We start from the raw sequence: 12,167 nt of genomic DNA, 5'->3' as shown, positions 1-12,167 counted from the left end.
TATTCATTTCCCAAATAAGAGATACCCAAGCTGTTTCTACTTCTTGTATTTCTTGTACAGGATCCTGACCTGCGTGTGGTAGCCTCTGGAGTGAGTAGCTATCCCAGCATATAGCTTCCAACTATGGAAAACAAGCTACCTAAAAGATTTACTAGAATGTGATTTTAAAAGAGAGATGAAAATTAACAAGTTATTTATGTATTACTGATAAAACCATACAAATATCTAGCAGTAGACAGGAAAGTATAACCAATCATAAAGTGTATATTCGATTTTTAACTATGGCAATTCTGTTTCTTTCCTATATCACCTCAGTTAATTTAAACATCTAGGCTTTAATAGCCTGGGAATTATGCTTTGAAATTCACTGCATTGCTAAAGGACTCCAGCCTTCATGTGGCAGCCTATTAAATAGCAGCTATTCACTGCCTTTTTTCTTCTCCTGCTCTCAGAATCCTGATGTCGTTTTTCTGTCTCAATAGAAAGACAAGGGGTAGATGAACTCTCATGCCAATTAACAAATCTAGAGAAAAAATATGACTGATGCTTGAAAGGTCATGGCCTCTGACCTTTATTTACCTGTATAAGACAAAATCCAAAACAAGGGAATTAAAAGAGCATTCATTCTGTTAACCTTCGTCTCTTGGCTAAGACTATCAAACCAATGTGTTATTGTGATTAAAAAAAGGAATTATAGAAGTCTATTTATTCATTCAACATATATTGAATAACAAAGACTGTGCCGGGGCTGGGAATACACTGATGGAATTTCTGCCCTCCTAAGCTTTAATTAGTATGTGTTCTTCCCCATAGCACTGACAACAACCCCAGTTGCTTCTTTCCCAGAAAATTAGGGGGTTCCGGAAACACCCAAGAAGCATAATTAACACGATCAAGAGGAGGCGTGAATGAAAATAAGCAGGAGAGGTAAACATTATTAGGGTTTGTGTATAGTTTGAGTATCCCCTATCTGAAATGCTTGGAACCAGAAGACTTTTCTACTTCAGAATTTTTCAGATTTTGGAATATCTGTGTATACATAATAAGATATCTTGGGGATGGGACCCAAGTCTAAACACGAAATTCATTTCTGTTTCATATACCCCTTATATACATAGCCTGAAAGTAATTTTGTACAATATTTTAAATAATTTTGTACACAAAATGAAGTTTTGCATTTTGACTGAGATTCCTCACGTGAGGTCAGCCATGGAATTTTCTACTTGAGGTGTCATGTTGACGCTCAATTTCAGATTTTGGAACATTGCAGATTTCTGATTTTGGGATTTGTGATATTTAACCTGTATTCATTATGCAGCTTTGTATACAAATTACAGAAAACTTCTATTCAACTGGCTTAAACTAGGGGAGGACTTATTATTATATGTAAAGAGAAGTCCAAGTTGGTTAATTCACAAGCTCTGTAACATTGTCACTGAGGACCTAAGTTCTCATGTTTCTGATCTGAAGCCTCTACTTCATGGTGGCAAGATGGCTGCCACACTTCCAGGTACCACATCCAGATAAAACAATATAGGACAACAGAAGAAATAGACCTCTTATGTCTCATTGGCCAGAATTGTATCACATGTTTCTTCCTAAACTAATCACTGGAAAGAAGAATTTTTATGATTAGCTAAATTTAACTCAATTAAAAATGATAACCCGCATGCCCAATGTTCTCTATTTATAACTGGAAGAAACAATACTGTACAAACCAACTGAAGGAGGACAAGCATTGTGTAAAACTCAGGAGTATACAGACACTGATATGAACGCAAAATTAAAATCTCTGTGTTAAACAAATTGATTAACAGACTTGCATTTGATATTTCCAGCTGAAGATACTAGTTACCTGCAATAGGGAGACAAGATTAACATTGGAAGGTGCCTATTCTTCCATAAACCACAAATCTTCCTAATGTTTTCTTGCTCTCAGCAATAATTACAAATCTGAAACTTCAAATGGGAAATGTAACAGAAATTAGGCATCACTCAATAGTTAAACTCTTATTCATTTCATCAAGGAAACACTGTTACCAAAAGAACACTCTTCTCCCTCAAGAAATAAAAGTATGTTCCTGACTGTTTTATATTTTGCCAATGAGTCGAATTTTATGTTTTATGTTAATTATTAGAGTAGAAGAAATTCTTCTTGGATAAAATGATACTGCTGACAATACAGCAATAATCCACTGAATTTGTAGTATATTTTATGTTTTCAAAGTGCTTTCTCATACAGTAATCTGAGTTACATCTCATTCTTACTCCGGGAAGGAGTATATAACAGTGCTGATTCCTCATCTTTTAGATGTGAGAACTGGGACATGTCAAGAGTTAAGATTACCCAAGCTTCATGGCTAAGTAGTTAAAAGATCAGGATTAAAACTGAATTACTTTATTCCTAATCCAATGTTTTTGGAGCAATTTGGCAAGATCTTGTGTAATTTAAAATTATTTGATGCTATGCAAGGCTATTTTAAAAACTAAAAATAATCAGAATCTCACTTCTGAATAAATTCAGATATAAAATCTTCTTTCAGATTTTATCTTCTCCAATCTAGCCCTAGCTATTAGGTCCCTGAAACTTAGGGACCTTAGATTTTTTAGGTTCAAATGTTCTTTTCCCAAATGGTCCCATCCCTTTTCCCTATTAGATATATATTCTATATTAACTCAGAATTCAGCAAGTCTCAGCCTGGACACTTGTGTGACTTTAAATCCTACTTTAAAAGTTCTGAAAATATTTGGAAAGAGCCAAAAGTCAAAGTAAAAAAGAACAAGAGTACCTAAAATTGGGCTGGAAAAGGCAAATTTGAGAAAAATCTCACTAGAAGGAGTCTAGTGTAGGAAAAACAACTCTCCCACTTTCCTGGATTTCAAGGAGCAGAAAAGCAATGTCATGAAGCATCAAACAGCCCTATCTTTCAACAGTGATGGATGATTGATAGGAAGCTAAACAAAGCAACAGGTTCAAAGAAAGAGATACTTTTTTAACTAAAGCTAGAAGGGAGGAGCAAACATTTCCTTAAGAGAATTGTGACATGCCTTTTCCCTTTGGGAATGCTATTTAAGTGGAGATTATAGAGAACATAAAATTTACATCTCCTGCTTGGACTGGACTCCAGTATCCAGTGGCCCACTCAAAATCTCCACCTTGGATGTCTGGAGTCATGTCAACTCTCCACTTTGAAGACTGAACTCCTGATCTTTTCCTCTGACCTGCTCCAGTCACGTCTTTCCCATCTCAGTGCATGGCAACTCCCTTCTTTCCAGGCCCTTGGGTCAAAAAACCTTGAGGCCATCTTTAACTCCTATCATACATTTTGTCAGAAAATGCCGTGGTCTCTACATTCAATACATATTCAAAATCTAACCCTCTCTCATCGCTTCGCTGCTACCACGCCAGCTTAAGCCGCCATCATACTAATCCCTTGGATCACTGCAAAAGCCCCTTGTGGTCCCCCTGCTGACCTTGCCATTCGGCTCTCTATTTTTCACACAACCAGAATGATCCTTCACAATCGGAAGTCAGTTCACGTCACTTCTTTGCTGAAAACCCTACAATGGATTCTCAGTTCACTCAAGAGTAAAAAACAAAGTCCTTCCAAAGGCCTACAGGGCCCTACATGATCTGCCTGGCCCGCACCACCCCCCTTCCTCGTCTGACAAGCCCCTTTGACTCCTGAGCCCCACCACACTGGCCTTCTCACTGCCTGGACGGGCTCTCCTGGGTTACTGTTCCATATCCCCTCATATCTTAGCTGAAATCTTACTTTCAATGGAATAGGATTGCTAGGCAAAATACTGGGCACCCATTAAATGTGAATTTCAGATAAGCAATGAATAGCATCTCAGCACATGCCCCAAATCCCCCAAATTTAACATGGGACACACGTATAAAGTATTGGCTGTACATCTGAAATTCACATTTAACTGGGTGTCCTATTGTTGTTTTTGACTTTTTTTCTCCATCTGGCAGCCTTACAATGGTTTCTATCCTGATCCAGGCACATCCCACCTCCCCTTCACCCCAACTCCAGACTCCTCTCACCTGCTCTATATTTTTTTTCCTGGTAACACTCAGCTTCTTCCAACAAACTACACAATTTACTTAAATATCATGTGTATTGTCTGTCTCCCTCTTCTGGAAAATCATCTCCAAGTAACCAGTTCCAGCAGAAAAGCAAGATTTAATTTGTGGTTAAATAATTTTATTTTTCAGCATATTTTTTCCCACTTTGTTGGAGTTGGAAGTTTTTTATGAAAACACACGGGAAAACATAGGTGTTTCTATATTTCCACTTTTAATATTGGTACACATCTAATACATGGGCACATAGGTTAATATAATTGATTCCCATTCAAAGTTAACCATGTGCTAACCATGTGCTGTGAACTGTAGTAAAGAAGTATGTCTTCCAAAAAACATACCATACACATAGTTGACAAAAGAGAGAATTCCTATGGGGGGAAATAACAGTTGCCTTAAAAAAATCCAAAACATTTTGATTGAATGGCCCAATTATGTCCCTTCTTTCATACCAGCCAAATACAGGTAATTATTATATTTAAAATTAATAAATTTTTTTTCTGCAGCAGAAAGGCCATCTGTTGAACTCTGTCATTCAGTAAAAGCTATAGAAAATGTAACTACCTTGTCTTCATTTATTCATTGAACTTACTGTCATTGTTTAGCTGTCATGCATGGAGCACTGTGTCATACGATAGGGCAGGAAGAGTGTGAGAGGGACCCTTGGGGAAGGGAAGTGTGAGAGGGAAGAAGGAAGGGTCCAGATCTGAAAAGCCTTGCAAATCACTGAATCACTGGCTTAAGGAGCCAGTGGGAAGAGCAGGTGAATGGCCCGATTAGAGTGGCACGTTAGAAAAATCACTCCGGCTTCTGGCTACAGTGTGCAGAATGGATTACTATGCTCGGGTACATTACATCTGGTTAATAAGTTATTTTTGTAAACAGGGTCTTAACCTCTAGGCCTCAAAGCAAAAATTTCAGAAAAGGGCATTGAAGAAGCCACAACCCTGTTTTTAAATACCTTATTATGGTCTGTTTAAATATAGTTTTTAAGGTAATTATCTGTATAGCAAACATCTGCAATTTTATTCAATTCTGTGAATTTTTACTAATAGATAAGAGGCAAAAATGGAGAAAAAGGAAGAAAGAACTGGCAGGAACTAACAATTTTGAGTAGTATGAGGACTTCTCATGCATTATCTCATTTAATCCTTACAATAAGCAAAGAGGTTACTGTATTATTATCTCTATTTGCAGACAGGAATTTGAGACTCAGAAAGGTGAGAAGTCGTCTGTAAGAGACAGGGCTGGGTAGCCTGCCCTCATCCTCTCCAGAGCCCATGTTCTTGCCTCTGTAACAAATGGCAGACACATATACAGAACTGCTAAGTTAGGCAGCAGATGAGTAGAAGAAAGGCTGAGATAACCTTGAGTAAAAACAGAATAAAGGGGAAAATGTATAGGCCGAAGGGGAAAATTAATTGGCAAAATAAAAGTATGAGGAATTACCCTCTTGAAAAGAGCAAAAAGGCAACTGGCTTCTTGAATGAAGAGATATAGAGATGATCAACTTTGAATTTTTCAGCACATTACAAGTACAACCGTAACAGAATTGCCATTGAACTACAGAATTTAAGAGATGGTCTTCTTGCAGAGGTACTAATATTAAAGATGAACTGCTACAGAAAAGAAGTCTACTTACTAACTTATTTTACACAACCCCTCTCACATGCCCTAGTATTTGACATTTGTGCGTGAGGCTTGATCAGCATCATATCCTCTGAAAGCCAGCTGCCTTTAGTAGATATGGCTGCCTGGCAGGATAACACTCCTTGCTATAGGGAACAGAAGGTATCCCGTCCCCAAAAGAAACCTTCACTCAGGTTTATGCCCCCAAACTCTTTGGAGGGAGATACCGTCACCCTGACTGCATGCCCTTTCTAAGACACAGGCTAATCCAGGGTTAGTTGGACAGACAATGGTCACCCGTATATTGAGATGTGAAGAGCATGGGAACTGTGTCCTTCTTTAAAGTAGCCTCCCTCCTGCCCAGTAGGGATCTTGAATTAATATGTGTGGTTGAGTCATGACCCCACTCACTTCATTCATTTTGGGCACTCAGCTACCAAAAACTCCAGGGAATGGAGCACTGAACTGCTGAGCTCTGATGGGGAGAGTGTGGTGGGGAAGGCACTGGCCCAGGGTAATCAGCCTCAACAAGGCCAGCTAGGCAGGAAGCAAGTAAATCTGTTTAAGTAAAGAGGACAGAGGCTGTATATCCAACGTACCACAGAGTGTGTACATAGAGTGTACAATTGATGTTTCTTATATAATTGTTGAGGTGTTATGAGAAGTAGGGATTAGGTGTCAGTCCCCAAACTACTGCTTATTTGACACGTTTTTCACTAGTTGTATCTGAACAGGCAAAAAAGTTGCCTAGTTGCGCAATGTGGTGATGAAGGTAATATATGCCCTTCCCATGGGATATGCTATGAGCTGTGTGTGAGCTTTTGTCTTCCAAGTATGAATGGATGTTTGTGCCTCTCTACTTATTATTAACAAGGCACCAAAGAAAAAGGTGGAAGAGAAGGAGGAGAGAGGCAAGACAAAAACATACCAATACTCTTAGCTCCTTCCTGGCCTCTAAGGCTTGTGTACACCTTTGTCCCGGAGGCAGCGTTTATTGAAGAATACATTTTTGCTGAGAGACTTAAAATCTAACTGGTATTAGCTACCTAGAGATGGAAGGGGAAAGTCTTTGAAAATGTTAATTTAATAAACTAGCCAGCAGCCGGGACACCGGATGAGAACAGAAGGAGGGGAGAGAAACATTCCCTCCACCAGAGCATTTTGCAGGTAATTAAAGTAGAGACTGACTCACAGCAGGGCAATTTTAGCATACCTGACACAGGGCTTGACTCGAGCTCCCTCAATGTCCCTTCCAGTGCAGTTATGCTATTAGCTTTCATAATATTCTACACAAGGGAAAACATATTTTCTTCAAGCTATTCCATTTTTCAATTATTAAAGAGCTTTGAGTTTAAAAGTTCACCAAAAAACCCATCATGCCCCATCTTGGACATTACCCTTGTCTAATGGGTAGTAACAAGATCACTCTTTCAGACACTCAGTCCACATTACTTAAATGTTCATCTGCTCCATTTCACACTTGAAATGGGCTGTGCAATAAACGTATTTGATCTTTTCTTTATTGTCTGTTTCAGGAATGTATGCAGGGTTTTCTTCTTTGCTATATAGGAGCAGATTTCTCCTTTGCAGTGTAGGAAGTGATTCACCTCTAGGAGGCTAATTTTTTATAGTTGAGTGCAGGATCTTAATAAATAAACCAAAAAGTGAAGTGCTATTTTGAACAGCCCTCACACCAGCAGGAAGAATCAGTGAATGAGGAACCATGGAAGACTGTTCACTACATACCCATTTACTCCAAAATATTATTTGGATCAGCATTGGATATTTTTAATAAATTATAAGTGATTCTTCTTTCTGTATTAATTAAGAACTTACACTACTCTTCAAGTGTTTTAACTCCCCCAGTGCCAAGCTTAAGTCCTCTGGATTAATCCTGATGCATGAAGAGCTTGGAAAACATAACAATGGTAAGCAACAACCCTGAGTGATTAAGAAATCAAGATGTGTGCAGGTGCTGGTAAAACACACACACACACACACACACACACACACACAAATACAGCAAATGAAAATTAGAAAAACTGCCCAGACATATTGTCAGAACAAACTAAAAATTTAAGGCTTGGAATATGCTAGATTTACATTACATCTCACTTTAGAAGAAAGTGTTAGAGGAATAAGGCCAGGAAGACTATGAAAAAGCAAAGCTCTTAGCAGAGGGCCTACCACAGAGGAAGTACTCAAGAAAAATGAGCATGAAACAAAGAAAAATAAGGACAAAAGATAGAGATGAAAAGACAGCAATGAAAAGAAAATAACTTCTCTGTGGTTATTTTCTACAGTAGATTTACAGCACAAAAGGGGGACTCAAAGAATCTTTTGTCCAAGCTGGCGACATCTGATGAGGTATCCTAGATATGGCTATCAATGTACACAGCCTATTTCAGTTTAACCAGTCAAGGATTAAAATCATTCTTCGTATGCCAACATAATACTCTGTAATACGAGACTGTTTCTCCATGCATCATCTCAGTTTGGAGAACCGGTAGCAGAAAAGTGGCTTCCTCCAAAGCAATTCTTTTCTATTTTGTTTTCTCCAAAGCAACTCTGAGAGGATGGCCACTGGGATTTTCAGCCCAGATCCTATAAACCAGAGGCTTCCTTAACAAGGAAGGAGACAACCAACACATAGTGATACTAAAGTATCTCCACTTAACAGAAACAGAGAACCAGGACCGGAAATTCCTCCCTCAGGGCTTCCCAGCGATGATCTCCCTAACAGTCTCATGGTTAAAACAGTAATCTCATTAAGTCATACTTTTATGGAATAAGAACATCCCCTAAAAAGCTAGATGCTTCTGATTTTGCTTACCTTTTTCACAACATGCACATTGTCTTCACTGATAAATTTTTCATGGCAATAATACATAATTTGATAAGACTTTCTTGACAAACGCCCGGTGGAAATCCTAAACAGTGTTTCCTTTGGTCTCTCTCAGGGTAAGCCCCTGTCCACAGGTTCAGTTAGTTCTAAGAAATCATCTTAAAACTAAATATGTACACACTTCCTTCCTGACAGTCAATGTTCACTTTTACCTAAGCATAACTGAGCAACTGGAGTTTTCAGGTGGGTTACAGAGTGGAAAACAAATACAAGCTAATTTCATGGAATAATCTCTCTAGGAAGAAACAAACCATATCAAAACAATCCCTTTTGTAGATCTTCAATTAAACTGTACTGTATCATGGACAAAACACTCATCATAACTAGGAATAGATAGGTATTGTTTCAAACATATTATGTACAAATCATCTAATTTTTTTGAGGTTAATGAGTATAATTTATCCATCTTTGGTTACTGAAGGGGTTACATAGGATGAACAAAACTTAAGAGTTCATCCATTTCGTTTCTGTTGATTTGCTTCTATTTGTTTGGCTTTTACGTCCATGTAATTGATTTGTATAAATCCGTCCAAAGCAGATGGGCAACTGCTCATGACACTTGCAAACCATTTAGATTATTATTGTACTGATGTTTATTCAAGGCTAAATGGGGAGAATATAAAAGGTGTGATGTTCAACTTAGCATAACAATATCATGAAAAATTTATTTGGTCTCAGCAGCAAAATAGATACTCTCTACCAATCAGTTTCATAAGTGCAGGTGAATTGCTTCTGTCTATGTGGCTGGACTAACTACCCAAATTAATTATGGCACCATTTTCCAGTTTTACAACATAATGCAAACTCTCCAAGAGCATAGTAGAAAGCATAATAGAAAGACAGTCATCTCCAACGCTACTAGACGTTAACATTTACATTGAAGACTTGTATATCTCTCCTCACACTTTTGAATCAGAGGATTAAAAAAAATTATCTGCTAAAAATAAGTAAATAGATACACATTTGAGAACCCAGAGAGAGCCATCGTCTACTCAAATAGCACACTGATAGCATTGATTCTGTTTTTGTTTTTCAAGGAATAGATTGTGATTATAATTTGCTACACAAAATTATGTTTTGTTCTGTGTTTAGATTTGACACTTTCATAGATCTAAACAAATTTAAGTGCCATTGCTTAATAGACAAATAGAGATACATTGTTTTCTATATGCCACCAGAAGCTAATTAAAACTGTTTCCCTAAAATCCTGATCAGTTAAAATGCTTTGGAAGCACTGGAAAGTTATTTTAATTTTTTCCCCCAAGTGCTAATGATCAACTCAGCCTATGACACAGACCAGAGGTGTCACAAAGACACTTAAGATGTGTGCCCAAGTAAGTCCAGCTTGGAAGTGGGTATGCCTAAGTGAGAGGAAAAGCAAATGACCTCTAATATTTGACCTCACTGTGGTTGGATCTGTTAGGGTCTCACCAGTACTATTTTTTTCCCCTAGGCACAAGAGAAGACTACACTTCCCAGATGCCCTCGCAGTTTGAGAGGAACCATGTAACTGAGTTCTGGCCAATGGAATGTGCGTGGAAGTGAATAGCATGGTGTACGCTATTTCCTGACCTGGCCATTACCCTCCTGGTCTCTTTCTTAACTAGATTTTCTTTGAGGCCAATTCAAATTTACATGGGGAAACTTAGGTTTACTTTAAAAATCAGATAGAATTTTAGGTGATTAGGCTGAAACTCTCTAAACAAAAAGGGTTTAAAATCCTTGAAGAATGAAAGTTGCCTGGGCCAGTCTAATAAAAGCTATGAGCATCACAATAAACTGTTTTTTAAAGACTATGTGTCTTGGAAACTGAAAGTTCCACTTATAAAACACACATTACTGAGTAATGTGTGTTTAAAGGTTTAAAAATGTGTGTTTAAAGGTTTTAAAAACCTTTTTATATGACTCATATAAAAAGGTTTTTTAAAAATCTGCCACATATAATGCGATTTTACTTTTGATTATTGTGAAGTCAGAATTCCAAATACCTCAGATTCACCATTCTGAACATCAGTATTATTTGAACAGTACTTCTGATGCAGAAGGTACAGGTGACAGCTGAATTTAGAGCAACCCATGCCATTCCTTAAATTGTATTTTTAATAAAACCCTTAAATGTAAATTTTTATTGCTTCTCTCTTTCTATGATGCCACCCAGACAAAACCACTTCAGTTATTTTAACTTCTTTTAACTTTCCTACTTATTTATTGCAGATGAACGGGAATTTATTTTATATATATTACTTCAAAGTATTCTTATCATAAAATCTGTATTTACACCCTTCTCACAAAGACCAATTAATAGACTCTTTCCATAAGTAAAGGACTATTTAACTTACAGAAATATAAATGATGCCATGCCTGTACATACTGATATTTTTAAAACCTCAATTTAAAAGGTGACAGATTTTACAATGATGGATAGGGCATTTAACCACTAACTCTAAAGTATACTTTAAGTCCCACATTTAAATACTGCATAAAAGTTACTTTCTTTGTTTCCTTCTTTTATTCATCTATTTATAAATTCAAGGTCTTTGAAATGTTTTTCCTCTTATAGTTAATGTAGCCTGATCTTTCCTTAGAAAAATACATTGCTACATTTATCAATTTTCTGATAGCTCCATAAACAATGTTAGCTTATAAAATGCTAGTACTCTAATACAATGGTAACACTACAAAAAGTTATATATTTTTTAAACCTTTTCTCCTTAAACGAATAATTATTGCTTAAAGAATAGTTTCTTCCAAAGGTGGCATTTGAATGTATGGTTCATAATGCCACATGATAACCTCAGAGAGTGAATGAGCTTGTCACTAAGGCATCTAATCCTCTAGGCAAAAAATAAGAAAATGTGTTAGGACATAATTAAATACTTACTTTTTGGGAAAATATAGGAAAAGAAACTTCATCTTTTGTCAAACACACTTTTGTTAACCCAGACTTTGCCAGATTTGCAGCATGTCAAAACTGGTTCTTTCCTTAGCCATTTAAGAACCAAGAATGCACACTCATTGTTCATGACTAGTTTCCGCTCGCTTGTGACAAAACAGCTAGTTGGAGAGTCAGCCTCGGTCAGTGTCTATTTAGGGCAAAATGTCAAAAAAGAATGTCCTGCATTTGGGCTCAACAATAATGAACATGGCTAAATCTGAAAATTAACAAAAGAAAGTGAACAGCTTTTTAAATTCTGAGAACATTAGATTCTGGTGTCCTTTTTGTTCCGATTGTTGTGGCTTAACACTCTGAAAAGACCACCTGTTGGGCAGCCATTTTGTGATTGTATTGAATGCGGTGATTGCATAAAAGAACACTTTCCAAAATAACCTGGCATTATTATTCACTTATTTTGTAGTAAATCTGCATTCAAAACCTGCATTAAAATGTGAGGCTTTCCTCCTAAGTGAAATTTAAAACTATAAGTTTATGGAAATGCATACTCAACTGCAAATGCGTGATTTTATGGTCAAATGCATTATACTCAAAAATGAGTTCAAGTAAACCTTTGATATGGCAATTAGAGAGTATGTTGAATAAAG

This window comes from Pongo pygmaeus, chromosome 15, assembly GCF_028885625.2.
Source record: "Pongo pygmaeus isolate AG05252 chromosome 15, NHGRI_mPonPyg2-v2.0_pri, whole genome shotgun sequence".
NCBI lineage: Eukaryota > Metazoa > Chordata > Mammalia > Primates > Hominidae > Pongo > Pongo pygmaeus.
The sequence above is the reverse complement of the archived record's forward strand: the minus strand, read 5'-3'. Positions refer to the sequence as shown.